The sequence below is a fragment of the Crocodylus siamensis genome, chromosome 4 (genome assembly GCF_052110815.1).
Source record: "Crocodylus siamensis isolate JL-2025a chromosome 4, ASM5211081v1, whole genome shotgun sequence".
NCBI lineage: Eukaryota > Metazoa > Chordata > Crocodylia > Crocodylidae > Crocodylus > Crocodylus siamensis.
In genome coordinates, this window is record NC_143398.1 from 189,094,370 (window position 1) to 189,113,564 (window position 19,195).

Below are 19,195 nucleotides of genomic sequence, written 5' to 3' on the forward strand. Positions count from 1 at the left end.
AGAACGCTATCAAGGAAAACATTAAGACATGTGGCACTGACTTGACAAACTTGGAAAAATTAGCCCAGGCCAGGGCTACATGGCAATGACTTTGGAGAAAAGGTACGTCTCACTTTGAGAAAAACTGTCTCACCCTGGAGGCAGAAAAATGACAGAAATGAAAGGAAAGGAAACAAGACTAAGAAATACAAAGTCCGACCCTTCCTTTATTCACCACCTATCATGTCTGCCAGAGCCTGTAGCTCTAGGATCAGCTTTATTATCCATCAATGACCTCATATACAACCCTTTACTTGACCCATGGGAGTGATCATCCTCAACCAGGAGGGAATTACTGATGATGATGACAGATAATGCTATACAAATATTTCAAAAACATAGGAAGAAATTCTGACTTCAGATGGTTTACAGTTCACACAAGCTTCCAGCCCAGAGGACTGTGATACATGCAAAAGATTAGGGTACATACTGGGCCCCTAATCACAGCATTGCCCTGGCCCCTGTCGCTTACCTGTGTATAAGTTTTGCTCATCGGTGTAGGCTGGGCTGTACTTGTGGGTGTTGCTTTGTCTGGCAGTCCGATGATTCCTCCACCCCTGTCTTGCCCTTCCCCCAATGAGCCTAGTTTAAAGCCCGCCAGAAGTGGTCTGCCATCCTAGAAGAAAACACATGCTTACCTTTAGGGGAAAGGTGGAGCCCATCCCATCCGAGCATGTCTCTTGTCATGATGTGCCGGTCATGGTTGAGGAAGCCAAAGCCCGCCTCAAGACACCATTCGCAAAGCTCCCAGTTGGTCTCCATGATGCACATTTCATGCCGTCTTCCACGTCCACTCACTGGTAGGATAGAAGAGAAAATCACCTGTGTGCCTATCTCCTTTAGCATACTCCCCAGAGCATGGTAGTCTGCCATCAGGTGATCAGGGCTTCTCCTGGTCAAAGAAATCATCTCTATATCACCACCATTTATGTAGTTGCTGCTCTTTTGTAGCGCATCTTGGGATATATAATTTATCTAGAAAACTTACCCAACAGAGAAAAATGGTGGTAACATTTTTAAAATCATATTTGAGGCAAAACTATTATTTTAACACAGTTATTTTTCCCCCAGAGATGATACATTTTTTTAACAGCAAGTATGTGACAAACAGGTTTGATAACATTTTTTTCAGCCAGTCTGAGTATTTAGCTCTTTATCTAATTTTTTTTTGAATAATCGAGTAACTGGACTGTGTATACACAAAAAATACATGGGAATTCATATATACCACCTAAAATTCAGTCCATATTATACTAAAGGAAAGACTAAATGAAATATTATTTTTCTAATACTCTTTACAGACTGGTTTTGTAGGTTTTCCATTTTCAGAATAGGTAGGAGGAAATAATATTTGCTCATCTTTTTGTTTCAGGCAATATTTCCATACCTGTAGCAGCCTATAATAATCATTATCACATCTTCTAAAGAAATATTTTCCTTTGCAGAAAGCGAATATTTTTATTAGAAATTGCTCTTGCAGGATATATGGATTTTTCTTCCTTTCTCATTATTCTACATCACGCAAAAAGGTTTTACTTTGGACTGTGTCTCAAGTCTATAAAAACAAGAAACAAAACCATGTCCATGAACACAGCACAGTTCATGTTTTTAATGTTACATTAAGTGACTCAACCAGTGGGTAGTATCACTCTGTCATTTCCAGTGGCTGTCATCCAATCTGTGATTATTTTCAGAGTAATCTGTGATTATTCTGAGATGACTTTCTTCACACACCAACAAATATTCATACAAAAAAGGGTGTCCTTCAGAGTGCAGAAGTGGCACATGCAGTAACATCATAGCCTGCCTGTGCTTCATTTTTTGAGATGTGATTGTGACCAGTTAATCTGAGAATTTAATACACTGAAGTGAAGACAGATTTCCATTGGCCTCAGTGAGCATGGACTCACTGTCCACATACACAGAATTCTTTGTTCTATGTACAGCTTCTTCACATGGTCCAAAGGTTCTGTGTGGTGCACAAGTGACTGAGGAATTCCAAACCAAGGAATTTCCTTTGTGCACAATTAACCATGAAAAAATCTGCAGCATGTATGAGATAAACCAAAACATATGGTGGGTTTAGGGGGAAAAATATAACTTCGTGCTTTTTTTCATTCTGGGGGGGGGGAGAAAAAAGGAGGGGGAGTGTTCCAATTAGGCAAAATCAAATCAGTTTCATAAAGGAGAATGTATCTTTGTATGGGGAAAAAAAGGATTCATCCAGTGGGCCAAGTGATGAAAATATTACCCAAATACAAGATGATACCCAAAGACATGACAGTCCTCCAATAATTATATTCTACACCTGAGAAACGTATATATTTATTATAATTTTCCATGTATGGTATCTAATTACTGGAGGATCATCTTCACTTCTCCCTCCCTCCCCCCACCACTGCAGGTGGTAGGACAGTTGGAAGGGCAGGAAATAGGGACAAGTGGTGGGGAAATGTATTAGGGAATGTGATGGGGGGCAGTAAGCAGGTAGGCAGTGGCGGGAACAATGGGAGATAAGTAGGAAAGGGGATAGTGGCAGAGGAAAGCAGTTTTGAGGTGATGGGGCAGGCACTGAAAGAGGTAGGCAGGTTGCCCCTTGCCATCTGCCCCCCACTCCTATTGTGCCTATCTCCCACAGCCTCAGGTTCCTGATCCATAATTGTTAGGAGCTACAAGGGACCTTATAGATCATCAGGTCCAGCCCCCCTGCACTGAGGCAGGTAAGACTGCTAGGATCAGATGACCCCAGAAAGATGGGCATCAAAACACTTTTTGAAGATCACCAGGGTGAATGACTGTACCACCTATGTGGGGGAGCCTGTTCCAAACTCTCAGTACTCAACTTGTAAAGAAGGTTTTCCTTATGTCTAGCCTGAAGCAATCAGCTTGTGCCCATTATTTCTTGCCCTCCCCTGGGGGGGCCTTGGTGAATATATGCTCCCCCAAACCCTAATGTATCTTTGATACACTTATAGGCTGCAACCAAGTCCTCCCAAGTCTTTTTTTCTCCTGGCTGAGAAGCCTTGAATCCCAAGTCTTTCAACCTCTCCTCATATGACTTGGTTTATAGGCCTCTAATCATGTGTGTAGCCCTCCTTTGGACTCTTTCAAGCTTCACATCCTTACTGAAGTGCAGCACCCAGAACTGGATGCAGTACTCCAGCTGCAGCCTCACCAAAGCTTAGTAGAGAGGGAGGATGACATCCTTAGCTTTACTCAAAATGCCTCAGTAGATGGATGCCAGTGTTTGATTAACTCTTCCAGCTACAGCATCACATTAGTGGCTGTGACAGGGCAGTGAGCCTACCCTGTCATGAAGCACCAAAAAAAACCAAAGGAAAAAGGGAAACTTACTGTGGTGGCAAGCTCGGATGAGGGAAAAGTCATGCCAGAATTCCCGAATGCTATTTAAAGCAATCAGATGTAAGAGCCAGCAAAGCAGCAAATGGGATGCTGCAGCTGGGTGCACAGCTGATTGGTGCAGGAATTTAAAAGAGCTGGCTGAGCAGTCAGCTCTCCTCCGGTGAGGGGAGCAGTGCTACAAGAATCTCAGGGAAGCCCAGAGCTGTGGCACTGACAAAATAGTACACTGAGGAGCTTACTGGCAGAGTAGGGATGACAGCAGAGCTGCCACATCCAACCTGGTGAATTTGAGTTTGGTGCATGCAGGGATTCATCCCAGAGATCTATGAGGAGCAGAAAGCAAGACTGAGTTAAAACATGAGTTTGTGGTGTTGGCCCAAGATAACCCCTCCCTGAAGGATCAGGGTAGGAGGAAATTGTCTGATTGTATATCTGTGACCTGTGAGGGGAAGAACAGGACAAGAAGCTGATGGCAGGGGATCAGCTGCATGAACATTAAGCAATACAGCATAGAACTTATGACTTCCACAAGGGAGCACTAATGAGATCAACCCTGAAACATCTGGTGTGGTAAGAACAGGGTTTGAGTATGAAGGAACCCTGTGAAGAGGAGTCAACCTTCTAAGTTTCAGAAATTAACAATAACTTTATCTCCCAGGATTATATCCATTTGATTGGTCATGGCAAGAAAATTTAAAGGAGACTATCTGGTTCAGAGGAAAAGACTGGGACTAGCTTCCAGGATCAAGGGCAACAAGAAGTCCTTTTTTAAATACATAGGGGGCAAAAAGAAGATACCGGGTAACGTGGGGCCCCTGCAAGACACGCTAGAAAATTTGGTCATCACACCAGACGACAAAGCTAACCTATTTAATTTCTTCTTTGCCTCCATTTTCCTGAGCAGGGACCAAATCAGCCCCCTCACCAGGCCCCTCTCAGGCCCCAGGGGAGGCGCACCTAGGACAAGGGTCAGGGAGGATCTAGTCAGGAAACTTCTGGAGGGAATGGATGTATTAAAATCAGCTGGTTCGGATGATCTCCACCCCAGAGTGCTGAGGGAATTAGCTGAGATCATTGTGGGACCCCTGGCATGGTTTCACGAGCACTTGTGGTGCTCTGGTGTTGTGCCAGAGGACTGGAAGAGGGCCAATGTGGTCCCCATCTTCAAAAAAGGGGAGGAAGGAGGACCCAGGAAACTATATGCCAGTTAGTCTTACCTCGATATTGGGTAAGCTTTTTGAGAGAATTATTCTGGCACATACCCACGAGGGGCCAGCAGGGGAGATTATGCTTAGGGGCAACCAACATGGGTTCATTAGAGGCAGGTCCTGTCAGACCAACCTGGTGGCCTTCTACGACCAGGTCACCAAATTCTTAGATGCAGGGGTAGCAGCGGACATAATCTTTCTGGACTTTTGGAAGGCCTTCAGCACTGTTTCTCACCCTGTTCTCATTAAGAAACTGGGGGGCTGTGGTGTTGACACCTACACAGTCAATTGGGTCACAAACTGGCTGGAGGGCCACACCCAGAGAGTGGTGGTGGAGGGGTCATTTTTGACCCAGAGGGATGTGGGCATTGGGTTCTGCAGGGCTCGGTCCTCGGGCCCGCACTGTTCAACATCTTCATCAGTGACTTGGATGAGGGGGTAAAAAGCACCCTGTTCAAATTTGCTGATGACACTAATATGTGGGGGGATGTGGGCACATTAGTAGGAAGGAATAGGCTACAATCGGAGCTAGGCAGGTTACAGGGGTGGGCGGATGAGAATAGGATGGGATTCAACACTGACAAGTGCAAGGTGCTGCACCTGGGGAGCTGGAAGAACCAGCACCATACCTACAGGCTGGGGAACTCCCCTCTCATCAGTGCAGAGGCAGAAAGGGATCTTGGAGTCATCATTGACTCCAAGATGAACATGGGCTGGCAGTGTAGGGATGCAGTCAGGAAGGCCAACTGCACCTTGTCATGCATCCACAGATGCATCTCAAGCAGGTCCAGGGAGGTGATATTCTCCCTCTATGTGGCACTGGGAAGGCCGCAGCTGGAGCACTGCATCCGGTTCTGGGGTCCGCACTTCAAGAGGATTGTGGGCAACATGGAGAGGGTCCAGAGGAGGGCCACTCGCATGATCGGGGGCAGCAGGGCAGGTCCTACGAGGAGAGGCTAAGGGGACCTGAACCTGTTTAGCCTGCATAAGAAAAGGCTGAGGGGGATCTAGTGGCCTGTTACAAACTAGTCAGAGGGGATCAGCAGGCATTGCTGTTCCCCTGAGCACTATCAGGAGTGACTAGAAATAATGGTCACAAGCTGGCAGAGGGTAAATTCAGATTAGACATCAGGAGACGCTACTTCCCTGTCAGGGCAGCTAGGATCTGGAAGCAACTTCCAAGCAAAGTGGTGCTGGCTCCTACCATGGGGTCTTTAAGACAAGGCTTGACAATCACCTTGCTGGGGTCGTCTGACCCCAGTATGCTTTCCTGCCATGGCAGGGAGTCAGACTTGATGATCTGCTCAGGTCCCTTCCAACCCTCCTAACTATGAAACTAACTATGAAACTATGACTACAGTTTTACTTTGGGTGGCATGGCTAGATCCTCCACAGTGGCTCATTTTCATTTTGTTATCTATCATGACACCCAGGTCTCATTCAGATGTGGTACTAGCAAGCACAGTACTGCTAAGCCTGTAAGTGTGTTGTGTATTATTTCTCCCCAGATAGAACACTTGACATTTCTACATATTAAACAACATCAGGCTGAGGTCTGCCCATCTCACGAGCCTTTCCAAGTTGACCTGTATTGCCAGCCCATTCTCATGCTTGATTATGCTCCCCCATAGTTGGTAAGGTCAGTGAACTTTGCTAGTTCACTTTTAATACCTAAATCTAAATCATTGATGAACATGCTGGAAAGCACTGGTCCAAGTACTGAACCCTGATCCCCTTCCCCACTCCCCTGTCTTCCCCCTCCTCCTCCATCTTCCCCTCTCCATGCCATTTTTGCCCCTTCAGCCTTGGGTCCCAACCTCCCATTCCTCCTGTTTTCCCTCCAAAGTCTCTACCCTCTGCCTGCCCCTCTACTCCTACTTACCTCTTGCTCTGTCAGGTTCTATCCCTGCTGTAGCCTGGGGCATGGTGCACAGCTCCAGCTTGGGCCCTGTAGCAGCAGCACACAGCCAGAACTGTCATTACAGGGCTGGGCTGGAGCATGCGTTCCATGCTCCAGGCTGCAGCATAGAGATTGCTAGCTTGCTAGCATAGAGCAAAAATAAGGAGGAGTGAAGAAGAGGAAAGTAGAGACAGGGGAGAAGCAGCCTCATAGTGAGACTCAGGGCAGCTGGGGCTCCAGACTGTGGGGAAGCAGTGGTGGGAGTGCAGAGGCAGTGAGGGGCAGGCATCAGCTGTGGCTTGAGCTGTGGCTGTGGCTATAGCCCCCAACCCCAGAGTCAAAGCAGAACAGTGCCCCCACATTTTAATTTTTAGGTAGGGTTTTTTTTCCCCCATGTTAAATGTGGAGGGGCGGTGGAGGGTGGGAATCTCATCTTCCAATATACTAAACTTAGTAGTTCATATGAAATTCTTCCATGTGCACCATGAAAAGATACTAGCACAAAGTGAAATGTCCTTGTTAATAAAATAAATTAGTTCCCACAGAAAAATAGGAAATCCTGGGTTTCTCTCAACTGCTTTGCAAGAAAAGAATATTTGATTCACATGGTTATAGGTGAAAAATATAAAAGCTGTATCCGTCAGAATCATTGAATCTCTCCAAATCTCTCTGAATCAATGTGGAGGGTTCCTATTTGATTCAGAGATATTAACGGGTCAACTGATTTGATTCAGAGATTCAGCCACTGAATCAGGTTGAATTTCTGCCAAATCAACTCAGCAACCGAAGCTTCGCAGAGCCCTACTATATAGGCATTTATTTTGTGGTTAACAGGCACTATCCTTCTAAAGAGAAGAGTAGGATACTTTATGATGGGGGTTGTTCAGATTAGTTGGTGAAAGACTCTGCCTGTGCTCCCAGTGGCCTTATAAACTGCAGACAAAGATCAGAACTCAGTTTAATAGTTATCTTTCAAGAGAGCAAGGCTTTCTTGTTTTATTTACTCCTCTTGAAGGTGTAACAATATAGCATGGCATGAGCTTCCTGCAGTTATAGAAGCCTTTGATTGCCATTAATAGTTGATCCTTGGAAACAAGCACACTGCTGTTATGATTAATGAATTAATTTAAAATGTTTATGATTGATGATGTATTTATGTGGCAATTACTATATATACAACTGCTTATCATATGGCTCTCTCTAGGATACTGCTGAAAGAAAGATTCAAGCAATTTATACAAAACCATACATACCAATGATTTTTTTTCTTCCTTGTTAAATGTTTCAGTAAAAAATATAAAAAGTACAGCAGGGTGAGTAATGCAATTGCTGGTTGGCACATGTGGCCTGATTTCCAGGCTAGCCTCAAATTGGCCTCCCTTTTTGCAGTTGCAAAATTACAGGTGCAAATACCCATGGGTGCAATTAGAGTCTTTTAGATGCTTAGGTATCTCATATGTGGGTGCAATTAGATAATTAGGTGTCTAAGCACTATTAATTGCAGCTGAAAACATTTTTAGGAACAAGATTTTGAATGAAAAAAATGACAGAATTTCCTTGAAGAATTTTGCCCATCTGTTGCCCTGGCTGTTGAACGGATGTTGATAGTTTCCCACCCAGCATTGCAAAATCATCTGTGAAATCAACTCTATTAAGGTCATTCCTATGCACATATGAGTAACTTTGCTGAAGTGAGCACTCTTATACTGTGTATGCAAGATACAAACATTGTTTTAATGACATTATTTAATTAGCCCAATAAGTATCACCCAAAATTATTACCTCATCTAACAGCAATGTGCACTATGCTAACTGAGATGCACCGCTGGTTGAGACTGGGTGGGAGTGAGAGCTGATCTCTGAACTTTGCGAAGGAAGTGAGAGTGCTCAAAGTAATTGTAAAAGCAAAATATGACTAAGTGCCCTAATCATGGTTACTCAATTCTGCCAGTGGAGGCAGGTTTAGCCAAGTTTAAAATTGTTTTAAATCCTTGATTGAGTATTATTATCCCGTGGTAAGTTTGGATTTTCTCACTGGTTAAATTTTCTCACTGGATAAATACAACTTGCTTGCAACAGTTTTTACCATAAAAGCTAGGGACAGATATTACACGTAAAGTGGTTTAAGTGATTAGAAACTGGTTTAAACCTGCAACAGAACAGATGTTCAGTGCACAAAAATGGCTGAAACTGGTTTGAGATAAGCCTGGTTGAATGTAGTATCAGACTTAACTGATTTGGGTCAAACTGTTTTACACAATGTCTGTCCTAGACCCCTTCCTGGTTTAAGTTTAATCGAAGTCCCCCAGCATCCTGGCATGCTCTATGGGCTGGTCTGTGCTCTCTGCTCCAGACAGCTGGGCTGACCCCTCCCCTTTGCTCCCTGGCTGCAGTTCTGGCAGAGACTGCACATACAGCAGGGTCTACCTGGCTTTCTCCTGCTCCCATCTCCCCCTCACCACTCCCTGTTGAAGCAGGGATTCCTCCCTCCACTCTGCCGTACACAGACACCTCTCAGCATTAGCTAGCAGACCACATGCTGGCTACAGTCCATGCTATGGGAAATGGGACAGACAGGACAGTGTCGGCTTAGGGCTTTTTGGAGCCAATGGACAGGTAATGTCCCTCTGTTCCTTCCTTGGAAAAGCTATTTAAGAAGAGCTTGAACTAATGGAAAAAGGCTGTTGTTTTCTTAATGAGCTGATAAACACTGAGTTAGGGGTAATAAACACTGTGTTAGCAGCTCCCCGCCAGGCTGCTCAGGAGTAGGGTGGGGTCTCATAACTCTGAGCATCCTGCCAGTACCTGGCCATGCTCCACTCAGCTCAGCCTGGTAGAAGGGAAGGGATGGCTGCTCTAGCACTCCCCAGCTTCTAGTCTGAGCCACTGAAAGCATGTGCCTGCATTTTTTTTCAGTCCAGAGGGGGATGTCTGTGTGGTTACAAACAGGTTTAGCCTAGCCAGGTTAGACTGACCTGCAAGGATTGAATCAATTCAAGCTTCAGCTGTTTGAATGTCTGTCCCTAGCCTAGGTGCCCATACGCAGTCTAATCCCTGACTTTTCCTATGCATGTAGTATTTAATGCTACTTAAAACAGACTGCCACTTTCCACTATGACCCCATTTTCAGGGACAAGGAAATCTGGACATCAGGGATCAGGCAGTACAACATATGGAGTACAAGGACTGTGACTGTCTGGGCAGGTAGGAGATTTGGGTCTTTGAAATGCAGTAAACTAGGGAATAAGAGAGGGAATGACATTGGATGAGTAATCATCTAGGGAGATTGGGATTAGGAGTTATTGAGAAAAGATAGTGTGTAGGTAGATGTGGCCATGATTGAAGACCTTGAAGAGGGGTGGGATACTTGGAGCAGCTAAAAAAGGAGAACGGGACTCAGATAAGGAGCTATAGGACTGGATTAGGGCTTATTCACAGAAAGATTGGAGGGGACACGTCAGAAAGGTTTGGGGAAATTAGCAAAAGACCTGTTCCTCACAAGAACACATTCTCCTTTAAATCCTAGAGTGGATCCCAAAGCCCTGAATTTTACCTTTTCTCCACTGTAAGCATTTATCTGTCAATCACTGATTGAGCTTCTTGTTTCCTGCTAGTGCTAGGCCATGTGAAATACAGTCACTTATTATAACAATCAGTTACCCTGTTAACTCAAAGGACAGAGCTTGTAAGGTGGATCCAAGTGTCCGGGTTAATCAGGCTGAGTGTACCTCAGTTTCTGATCATAAAAAGAGCAACAGTATTTCCAACTCATATTTGGCATTAATATTTGAAAGAATCCTGATTTTTTTTGAAAGGGAGGGTGAGAATGATTGGTATATTGTTGTTTTGTAAATTTTAGAAAGCTTTCAAAATTGAAAAGGCCCTCCATGTTTATTTTGGTTTCATGGTAGTGTTAATTAAAGCACGTGTATTAGCAGATTTTAACATTCTTAGCATGCTTTGAAGATTGATTAATCTACTACTTACTACTTAGCTGGCACAATGGAATCATTTTCAACATCATTACCTTGTCCCTTGAACAAGTCAAGCTCAAACCCATGGGATTTAGCAACACTTTGTAAAATAAACATTACCAAACACATCTGACTTTCTGAAGGACAAAATTCTATAATAATCAAAGCATCTGAATGTACCAAGCTCTAAGGTAATGTAAGCCATGCAAAGGGACTATAGGAGAGCAGGGTTAGCAGAATTATCAGCAGGAAATAATAAAATGAGTGTCAGATTAAAGAAAAAAAACCTGAAATTAAAGCATAGATATTCAATAGGAGCATGACACATCACAGCATGAGCAATATATCAGCCAGAAAATTGAATTTGGGGTAGAAATTTCAAAAGCATTCAAGTCATTTTTTAAAAAGGGACATAAGCTTCTAATTCATTTATGGTAGATCTATAAGGGATTTAGACACTACAACAGCTGAGAGATTTTCATAGTGTAATTTCAAAAGTGTTAAGGTATCTATCTACCTGCTTCTTCTAGTACTTCAATCTTTAAAAATATGATCCTGAAACATTTTTCTAATATTTAATGTGTGTTTCTTCAGTCCAGAAGGACAGTAGAAAAAGTGTGAATGCAGTTTCTAACCTTCTACAAGCAGGCATCACAACTGAGCAAGATGGTGGTTCTTATGATAGTAGTAGAACTACTTTAAGAATATTCCATTTACTCCCAGTCAGTGAACCATCAAAAAAAAATTAACATGTGTAAATACATGTTTATTTACAAACAGGGATAAAGAGCTAGACCCAGATTTTCAGAATCTGACTCTTTATTGCTGGTGAAACTTGCATTTATAATTACTGACAAGCAAAGCAGGTAACTTAGGCATCTAAATATTGAACTTAAGGGGCACTTAAGGGAAATTGTATTAATTGGTTCCAGCAGTTATTATTACTTCAAGGGAAAAAAAAGTATAAGCACAAAAAACAAAGGCCCAAATACGCTTGGTCTGGAGTTGAGGGAAGAGTCTTATCATGAGGAAAATCCAGACCAAAATCCCAGCTCCAAATGGTTCTTGACATTCACTGAATAATTTTAGAACTGGATCCCTAATATAGTTCCATTATACATACCTGGCTATCTGTTTTGTCAAGAACCATCCACAACTGCAAATATAGATCTATAAACAATAGTCCAAACTGTGCAATTTGCTCTGTGTATCTAATGCATAATTCTCATTATAATAATCCTAGTATATCATTTTAAAATGTATCAATAATATAACTAAAAGTAAATGTAAAGGTGCTCAGGTGCCCAAAGATGCAGATGGCTGCTGTTGGACATTTACAAAACTGTCTAGGGGCTGAAGGGAAATGTAGTGACTGCAATCCTGATTGTTTCAATGCACAACTTTTAGGCTCCTAGCCCCCAGAATAGAGTTCAGAACCTTGAGATCAGTGCCTCGCTGTGGGATTCACAAAAGCCAGGATGTGACTGTCGAGCTGCCTAGAGACAGTGCTAAGGCACTATGGTCTGAAATGTAAACTTGGAGATGACATTAAGCTGGGGGATACCATGCACTTTAGAGGCAAGGCTGAAGATTCAGGTTGACATTGATAAATGTGGAAAGACTGACTGAAATAAAAAGGATGAAATTTACTAAAGACAAATGCAAAGTACCACACTTAGGAAAAAACAATCCAGCGAACACATACAACATTGCGGAAAATTAGATACATTGCAATCCTGCTGAAAAGGACTTAGGAAGTTACAGGGAATCACAAATTGAGTATTAAAGCTAATAAGTTCCTGTGATATGCTAACAGAAGTTCAGCATCAAAGTCGCAGGAATGATTCTTCTACTTGATTCAGCAGTGGTAAAGGTCCACCTACAGTACTGTGCCCACTTATGGGACTGTACATCAAGAAGTATATGGGCATACAGTCAAAGTCCAGAAGAAAACAACAAAAAATGATTAGTAGTATATAAAATATGGGATAACATCATTTAGAGAAGAAAAGATTGATAAAGGTTTGATAGCGGTATTCAAGTACTAAAAGGATTTTATAAAATGGGCTCCTATCAATCATTATCTATGTCCACAAGGACAGTATGGGCTTAAATTGCAGCAACAGATACCTGTAGTTTACATATGAAAAAGAACTTACCTAGATAGTGGAGGTATGGCCTGGGTGGGTATGCAAGAGCAAGTGCAGCAGGCACAGCACCATAGAGCCCAACTGGGTTGCAGGGCATGGTGGAGCATGCTTTCCTCCCTCCCTTATCAACATCAGTCACAGGTTTTTGTATTCCAGTCTGTTCCCTGGTACTGTGCCTGCACACTCACCCAGGGACCCACTGGGCTGCAGAGCATGGTGGAGCACCCTTCTTTCCCCTTCCCTCCACCCAGAGCATCAGCCACTGTGCTGACCCAGCTCTGTGAGAGCCCAGGGCAGGGCTGGCTGGGCACTTGGCAAGTGCTAGTGCAGCTCCCTGTTACAGGGGGCTAGCAGGGGCCTGCAAAGGAGCCTGGGATGTTGGCAGACAAGAACCTAATGTGAATTGATAGGGGATCTAGTACAAAAGTTCAAGCATTGGTCTAACCTAAATCAATTAAATTTGAGTACACCTTGATCCAGGTCTATCTTAGACCTGGTTCTGCCATTTTTAAACAAATCTGTGTGCACCCAAGTTCTGTTCTGTTACAGGAATAGATTAGCTTCTGAACACTGATACCCATAAAACTGCAATGTCTATACTTAACTCTAGCTTCTAGTCCATGCGTCAAAGCATTTTTATCTATTTAACATGAAATATCCATTAGATAAAAACTATAGTAAGTACCTATATCACTGAATGGGACCCAGTGCTCCGTCATGCACATGTAAGTGCCCAAAAGCAATAATCTACGGAGTCATCCTCATGTTTATTTCTTGTCTTTGCCCTTTTTCTGTAACTTTTATAGTAAGAGTGTGTGTGTGTGTGCGCGTGTGTGTGTGCATGTGAGGGGGGGGAGGGAGTGGGGACCTTTAACAGAATGGATGACAAGTGTCCTGTTAACCCAAGAACAGCCTGAAGCCACATCACAAGGACTACAGTGCCGCATTATATCTGCATTAAGGCAGAGAAGGGATGCTCAAATCAGCATCAGATAAATGGCAACAAGCCTACCTCTCCAAGTCCTCAGTTAAAAAATGGCTGCTACTATTGCATTTTATATGGAGCCTGATGTATTAGGCATGCTCTGTGAGCACCTAAAGCATCCTTAAGGGAATGATAGGCAGAAGACTATCTAATAAATTGATTGGGCTTAAATGACAGTTAGACACTGAGCTTCTCGGTATAGTCAAAACTGAGGTGTTTCTGGGCAAGCCTAGAAACAACTTTAAGGTTGAAAACTGTGGAACCAGCAGGTTTAGATGCCTCCAGGGTAAGCTAGCAGCTGAGTAAGAGTCTTTCTGGATCACTATTGTGGATTTAGATGTCTTAGCTCTTCTTAACTCCAATTTAAGCACCTACCTTCTTTATTTTTCTTCTTAATTTGGCCCTAGGTACCTAATTACCATTTGATTTAGTGTCTAATTGATTATTCAGAAATGCTCATCTGTATCTTTAGGCACAAAAAAATCCTGTTTAAAATCTAGTCCTTTTATCAATAGTTCATTACATGATTTAATGACTGCTATCTGTATGGTGGGTTTTCAAGAAATGTAACTGTATATGTGCATATGCCAACGCTTTATCAAAATCTGTACATTATAAATATAAAAAGGTCCACACATTTTTGTGAAAGGAATGCAGAATTGGGTCCAGCTAAAAACAAGTTATGTAAAATATGCATTCTGTACAGTTTTATTATGACTTCTTGTAAGAGTGTAGTCTGCCCTTTAAGAGCAAGGGGGTTGAAGCAAGCCAGGTGAGGACTGAAGACTTCAAGAACAGGAAGAGAAATGAGATTGGTGGCTGACTGAAGCAGTGAAGTACTGGTAAGAAAGTTGCTACTTCAAGGGCAAAAGTAACTGTTGAAAGGTTTTATTTTGTAATATATTAAAGGTAGCTAGTACAATTGATAGATGATGCCCTGAAGGAGGGATCTGTACAGATTCTGCCTATAGTGTTTAAACCTTCCTGGGCTGAGGAGAGACAGGGCAGAAACCAAGACTTATATGCACCAAGAGGAAAGTGTTTTTTTCTGTGAGCAAATGCAACATGTCTAAAGAATGATCTTGCATGTCTCTAAAACAGTGGTAGATTAGTCTGATCTCTGATTAAATATAAGATTGCATCATATGACTTTTTTTCCTGTTTCTTAGCTATTAAAATACTGATAGCAAAACAAAACAAATATGCATATATTCTGCAGACTGCATTTTTGTCTCTAAATGGTTTGACAACTGATATAAGATTTAATCTCCCAATTTGGTTGTGCAGTTCTCTGGAAATCTCACTTTGCCTAGCAAATAGACCATAGTTGTTTTGTAATAGTTGTTTAGTACTGTGGGTTTGTTTTTGTTTTGTTAAAAAAAAAACACATACAAAATCTGCTTTCCTGAATTGGAGCCACGCAAAGGATCTATCCTTCACACTTTAATCTTGTGAGCATTAGGTCACTATCACCTAAAACTCGGGGGGGGAAAAAGGTTTGTTTGATGGATTTTTTTTCTATGCTATGAATATCCCTATAATCTATTTATCTAGTGTTCTGGCTACAGTGCTGCTCTTTCTCTGCATTAAACACACTTAATCTTGTACCTGTTTTTGTTAGATGTATTGGCCCATCTAACTGATTTCCTGCATCTGTAGCAGCACTAAAGCTGGATTAACTGGCCACTTGAGGATTTCTCTAGACAAAGGGAAATCACAATTGGCTTAGAATAGATTCTACACAACTCCTGGGCACAGGAGCTATGACATAAGGAAATGAGGACACAGCCAACATGTCCTTGGGAACCACCAGTCCCCAGTTATTAGAATAGTCTGTACAAACAGGGTCAACTAGTTTAAAACAGATTCCAGATGTGAGGACATGACGATAGCATTGCAAACACCCAGCCTGCACCGTACCAGGCATAGGTTGGGATGTGAGCCAATTTTTAGATTTCATTTGTTTCCCCTGAGATTCTCTCCTCTTCAGTTTAATTGTTCTACTACATAAACGCATCATTTTATTTTTGTGTTTATTAAACAAAAGAAAAAAGAAAACATGACTCTGGAGATGTTTAAGGGCAATATTAGCTATCCAAAGCACAATGGAGTAAATATAGGTGATCAGATGTGTGATTGCTAAAAGGCATCAACCTTTTTTGTCTGAACAAATACAATACTAAACATAACTTGTGTTTCTTCCAAGTGCTTGTGGTAATACTTTTTTGCCAAGACACAAGAAAATAGTCAAGTATTCTATTTGGCAGATTTCCTTTCTGATTAGTTCATAACTGGCACTGTAGGAAGGCAACCTTTAATAGATTAGGGCAGACAAACACTTTAATTATACTTGGGAAGACATAAATTTCAAGATGTCTAGATCAGAGAATCCTTTGGTATCTTAAGTTCTTGAATAAGAAACTTCTATGTGATATGCCAGTTCAATGACTTCTCACTGGCAAGGACATTTTGCTATTCTTTCCAATGTTTAGCACAAATACAATAATGAAATGCCACTCTTCATAATTCTGGATCTGAACCAGTGAGTACATTCAGAAGTACTGAATCACATTTATCCTTTTTCTCCTTCATACTATCAAATTCTAAATGGTATCTCAGTTTGCAAATTCAAATATGAAATCAGTCTCTAATCATTCAGATATGCAACCCATCAGATCAAATAGTTTTGATTTCTCACTCATGAAGTACTACATCTATTGAGTTGTAGAGTGTCTGGCATTTCTTATATTCTTAAAAATTCTCTCTCCTACCAGGTCAAACCACAGGACATCTCACCCACGATCCTCTCTCTCAGGGTATGGCGAGGGGTTCATTTGAAATGCTAAGACTTTCTGGGAAAATCTTCAACAACACACACATACAGTGTGATGTGCACATGCATTCAAGAACCCTGAGTCCTGCAGGGAGAACTGCTAGTGCCACAGCCACAGTGCCAACATGTTTTGTGGAGGTGCCTGAGGACAGGCAAATGCAGAGAAAGGTGCCACCTGGAAACCTCCCCATCTAAGGACTCCCTCCTGTATACTCCAAGCTGGAAGTGCAGAGTCATAGCTCCACTGCTCAATTTACACTCCCAAAGGCTCATCAGTTACACTCCCAGCTTGGAATGGATCCCTGCCATCTGTGTACCAGTAGCCCCCAAACCAGCAGCACAAATAGGTCATGTGCATGCTGTACACCAACCAGCAGAGATTCAGTATTATAGCACTGATAGCCATTATAGTCTTCAAGTCAAAAGACATGGCTGCATATCACTTAGAGATGGATGATCTATTTGAAATGGATAGCCAATGCTAGTAAAATCTGGGTGCTATTCAAAAACAAATGTTAATGTTTCTGAATTGCATGCATTTTTGTAACAATTGCCCTTTATGGTAAAGAATTGCTAACTTCACACACTGTTTTCCATGTTTCTCATGACTCCTTATTTCTAAACACTACAATGTCACTTGTGATTGATCACTTAATGTTAGACAGTATTGCTACGTTTTCTTGAAAAAAGTGGTTTCATGCCTATGACATGTTATATATTGGAACAAAATTCCATTCATATGCATGTTTCCAAATGGAATGTGATCTGCAACCAAAGCAAACCAACACTTAGCTTCTAATTTAATAAACAGGAGTTAGGAAAAGAGGTTACCATTCTTTGTCCCGTTCCTCTTAAATTTTACATGAATTAAACTTTATGGTAGGAATTTGAAAATATGAAAAGCAATGATTTGTTTGTTTTTTATTTAGTAATACCTTTTCTTAGGAGAGATGTTAGGCAACCTTTCAATTGCCCTTCTTCACATCTGGGAAAGAAGCAGATATGGCCTGAGCTAAATAACAGAGAGAACAATAGCATGTGTGTTGCTCTATATGTAAGTCCTCTGGGGTTAAGGTTATGTTTCTTATACAAGCTTGGAAAGAAGATGTTGCTGTATAGTCAGTTCCTTTTTATTCTTTCTGTTGTGAAATGGAAATTCATTGTAAACAGTGAATTTTGATATGGTCCTATGCCTTAAAGCATAGGGGAAGGCAGAGCATGAGGAGGAAACGTGTGTTATGTGCAGGAGGGAGAGCCTACATCACATAAAGACAGGGCTTTGTGGTGTGGATGCCAGAACTATGGAGGAGCACCGAAGAGGAGCATAAAGGGAAATCCACCCTGTATGCCTAAGGTATAAGTATATAAATGGCTTTCCATTAAATTGGGCAATAGCACTCTAAGGAGCCTAAGTACTGTGTAGTATGATTTTTTTTTTGTTACCTGTAGACTCTTAACAGAGCTGCTGCTTGATACCCTAAAGTTAGCTTCTCCCTGTTTCAGCTTCTTTCACCTCTTTGTGGCATTGATCTTTGTCACTGTCCCCCCTTCTGATCTCCCTGAACAGTCTTGGTTATTGCCACTTGTATAGTTCTCCTACTACCAAATAGATAGTTGGCATAGGCACACTCCCCCCTCCCCCAGGCAGGTAAGTCTGTGAGTTTGTGAGGGGAGGGGAAAGGGTCATGAGTGGAGGAGAGGGGTGAGGGGAGGAGAAAGAGCCATGGGGCCAGGGCCCCACTCACCTCAGCCCCTGCTGCAGCTGCTCTGGGAGTAGCCAATGCCAGTAGGTTGCAGCTGCTGGGCTGTACTGTGCCCCGAACCCCCCAGCACGGTGTAGCCCCGCGGCTGTAAGCAGGCATTGTCCACCACTCCCAGGGCTGCAGCAGGACGAGAGCAGGCTGGGGCCGGCAGCAGCTTCTGACTCTTCCTGGCACTCAGGGTGGGCCGTGGCAATGGGAGGGGGGCTGCTGCCACCCCAAAATTCACTGTAACCCCCCTGGGTGAACCACAAATAAGCGACAAATAATTACAAATAAATAACAGTTGAAATAATAGCAACAGCAGAGCCCTAGGACTTTACTCATCTACTAATTAACAAACATGAGAGTTTGCACAATATAAGGCATGACATCATACCACTTACGGCGCAAGAACCCCAGAGATAAACTGACCCCCGAGGGGAAACTCCAATGCCCTTGGGCTTTTCCCAAGCCCTACAAAGAAGCTGGTAACTTTAGGGGGGCCCTCCCAGTGGGACCTCCAGTTTCAGGAGCCCTTAACTAACCATTGGGAATCCCCTTCCCATGTGGGAATCCTCTTTTCCCTGCAACTCATGGCTTCCACACCTGGAGGGTGGCCCTTGTCCTCTGCACCAGGCTGCTCTCTCACCTGCAGTGGGCTTCGGGGTGCGGGGGGTGCTGTCCCCTGGAACAGGGCTTCACTGTACAGGGCTTCTGAGGCCTCTGGCTCAGCCCTGTCTGCTGGCTCAGTATCTTGATCATCGTCTGACTCTCTGGACTCAACCTTTTGCTGTGGGTCGGCAGCCTTGGCTGCCTTGTGCACCATCAGGCTTGGTCCACTCCTGGACACACTGTTCAGTGCCTCCTGCACCGAGCTACCAGCCTCATTCTGGGAGTTGAGGACCTGAGCTGCCCAAGTGCTCCAAAGGTCCTACTCCGTGCACTGACCTGTACACCGTGTCTCTGGCCACATGCCAAAGGTTGCGGACCCAAGCCACCTC

At 42.9% G+C, this 19,195-nt stretch overlaps 1 long non-coding RNA gene across 1 annotated transcript in view; it reads left to right on the plus strand.

The window, feature by feature from the left end:
* The window catches only part of LOC149867342 (uncharacterized), a 196,022-nt gene extending 178,871 nt beyond the window's left edge, over positions 1-17,151 (plus strand). Inside the window, exon 5 of the long non-coding RNA XR_016441624.1 lies at positions 16,394-17,151. This is a non-coding gene — a long non-coding RNA (uncharacterized LOC149867342). The remainder of the gene's footprint in view (positions 1-16,393) is intronic.
* The last annotated feature ends 2,044 nt before the right edge of the window (positions 17,152-19,195 follow it).